Here is a 3,285-nt window from a genome sequence, read left to right as displayed (position 1 = left end):
GTAATTAGTAGTCTAACAAAACTTGTCTTATTTGAAACATAGGAAAACGGGCCAAGGGTTGGCCCCAACTTTAACTTTTTAGTGTTCCCTTCAAGGGACACTTTAACTTATATATAAACATATAAACATATAAAAGAGTAGCGTTACTGTCTGACTGATTCATCATCGCACAGCCCAAACGGCTGAACCTAGAATCATGAAATTTTTACACTTTTGGAAATTTGTACATTTATGGGTAAAAAGGGGAAAACAGGAAAAACAGTTTTTTTAACTATCTTACACAATATTAGTGATACAAGAAAAATTTTAAATGCACCTGTATCTACTCTTAAAATTAGCAGATGGGTGTCTGGTACTTTCTTGAAATTCGTAATTTTAACAAAGGGGATTTGGTACCTTTTTTGGCCTAATTAACATAATAAAATTTTTATTTTATTCAAACACATTGAGTCGATTTTTTTTTAAATTTGAAAAAGTAGTTTATTTACTCACACAAAATTAGCTGTTGGTATATTATTTGGAAATTCGAGAACTAAGGTCTTTATAAAACCAAATTCGAGTAAGTTGTTTAGTACTTTTTGAAAGCACATTTGAGTTTTATCTGTGATATATACATTTAAATACGAAATATTTTGTAAACTTAATACTCGAAAAAGTATATTTCTAATTTCCTCTTTGAATTAGATTCTTTAAGAGAGAACTTTTTGGTAATTTTTATCTTATAAATGGTACTTTTTTAATTTTCTAAAATATTCGACATAGGAACATTAATTTTAACATACGTGGCCTTGACTGAATAATATTCTGTAAGTGGGAACTATTTATTAGTCAATGATAATCTACTGAAATTGACTTTTGGTACTTTTTCATTCATTAAAATTATATTTTTTGAATTGTATTTAATATTAAACACAGAAAAATACAATTTTTGATTAAATTAAAATTAAATCAATTAAAGTTATTTTATAGTATTTTTTTTTCAAATAGTACTTTCGAAATTTTCTGTAATGTGGAATCTAAATGAATGAAACTAAAAATACAATATTCTTACTGAATGCGAATTTAATCACGTGATATTGAACGTATAAAACTGAAACATTAAAAAAATGTTTAATCAATTTTAATTTTCTTGGAAAGTGTAGCGAACAACCAGGGCATGCTAGTGCAATATAACAGGAAATATACATCTGAAGTTTTAGTAAAATCAAATAATGTTAACCCATAAAATGTGAAGGTAAAACTCAAGCTATGAATTATTAGGAAACCCTCTTGAAACCTTAGTGAAATACTATTATTTTTTGAACCGATTTAAATGAAATGAAGAATTAATATTTAATGAAGACCCGTATATATGATGACATCGAAGAAATCAAATAAACCTTTAAACAAAAACAAAAAAATGAAAGAAAGGTCTTTTAGATGTCATACAACATATAATAAAGTTGTTTTAGCGTTGTTATAACTTCTCAAAAACAGAATTTCCAGATGTGATAGAATTAATATTTATATTTAAAACTATTACGGATTTTGTTTTTATAAATGATTAAAAAATCAAAATATTATATAAATATTAATAGAATGGGTTCTAAATGCTGATCATTAAATGGGCTTTGATAATAATTTTAAATTTCATTAAAATTATCACTTGAATATAAAATAAATAAATAAATATTTCGAATGCATTTGGAAATATTTTCAATTTCAAAATGTTAAGTTTCAAGTTTAAAAGTGTTGCATTTAAATTTTGCTTCTGTTTAATAATTTTTTACTACATAGCACTACATAGTAAATCACATGAGAGGAGGGGCACTTTTCAAAAACTTAAAACTAACAATGCCAAATCGATGATTGTAAACATGTGTTTGATTTTTTTATAATTTTGCTTAATTTCAATTTATTTTCTTTCTAGATTTTGCACTCGTGAACCATTTGACAATTAAATGTTTTTGACGCAAATATTTCTATGACATTTATGTGTTTTCTTTATATTTTAGTTTTAAATAAATTATTTTTCACTCCCACAACAATACGAACAATAATACTACCAATGTTTTTGTTTAATACGTCATTTTATAAATTACAGAAAAACACATTATCATTAAGAATTTATTCATCACTCTTCTATGTACATCATTTCCGGAAAATCGTATGGGAACAATTTGTACACAAACTGAAAGAACAATATTTTAATTTGGAAATTTACCAAATTGTTATAAATATTGTTTCATTGTGCGGTATACATACTATATATATACATATAGATATGTGTGTATATGTGCTTGTAAATATTGTGTGCAAATTTTTCTAATTTCACTTAGAAATTGCATATACAATTTTTTAATATTTATTGTGAAAAAAATTATAGTACAACTTTGTAAAAATCGCAGAGAAAAATTCTAAGACTAAGAAGCTTAATTTTGGTTGGCTGTCCATGTAAACCTTGTGCGCAAGGTACAGGCCGCAATTTTCAAGATAATTTGATGAAATTTGGACCAAGCATGTTTTTTGGCACAGGAACGAAGCCTATTGAAAATGGTCCATTATTTCACCCCATACAACCGTACCTCCCGATTTGATCTTTTTATGCCATAATTACGTCAAATATTCTATTATCTCCCTAAAAATTGGCACAAATAAGTTTTATATAAGTATAAATTTTGGAATTATGGTAATATTCAACATAAAAGATTCTTTATAAAAAATATAAAATTTTTAAATATACTCATGGTGTAAAGTATTATATGGTCGGCCATGCCCGACTATACTTTCCTACTTGTTTTTTTTTCTTTTAACGATTCTTACATTCTTTATACGTTCTTCTTACACCATGATACATAAAACAAAATATACAAATATGAAACCTTTGAAGCAATAAGATCCTCAGAAACATCGTGACAAGCACTTACAAATATCAACAACTATATTTTTTAAAAGAATGGACATCACATTTATCCATTTCACTATCGGTATCGTATTAATATGTCATTAATATTTTACAGACAAAATTTTTTGAAACAAAAACTAGGAAATAGTGAAAACTTGAGACAAAATCGTTACGGCACCGATTGTGAATTGTGTAATATTTTGAATTCATGAGTATGTAAAAATATCAAACAAAAGCTGAATTCAACCCGAAATATTTCATTATGTTTTTTTTTACGAATTTCTAATTTATACGAAAACAAGTAGGAAAGTATAGTCGGGCATGGCCGACCATATAATACCCTACACCATGAGTATATTTTTAAAATTTTTACTTTTATAAAATTTTTATTTTTTGTAAAG

At 26.0% G+C, this 3,285-nt stretch overlaps 1 protein-coding gene across 5 annotated transcripts in view; it reads right to left on the bottom strand.

Moving 5' to 3' along the window:
- Positions 1-3,285, bottom strand: part of LOC111686302 (protein PFC0760c) — a 28,137-nt gene that overhangs the window by 2,973 nt on the left and 21,879 nt on the right. The window lies entirely within an intron of this gene.

The sequence above is a fragment of the Lucilia cuprina genome, chromosome 4 (assembly GCF_022045245.1).
Source record: "Lucilia cuprina isolate Lc7/37 chromosome 4, ASM2204524v1, whole genome shotgun sequence".
NCBI classification, from domain to species: domain Eukaryota; kingdom Metazoa; phylum Arthropoda; class Insecta; order Diptera; family Calliphoridae; genus Lucilia; species Lucilia cuprina.
Note: the sequence above shows the minus strand (reverse complement) of the source record. Positions and strands in the feature narration are given on the sequence as shown.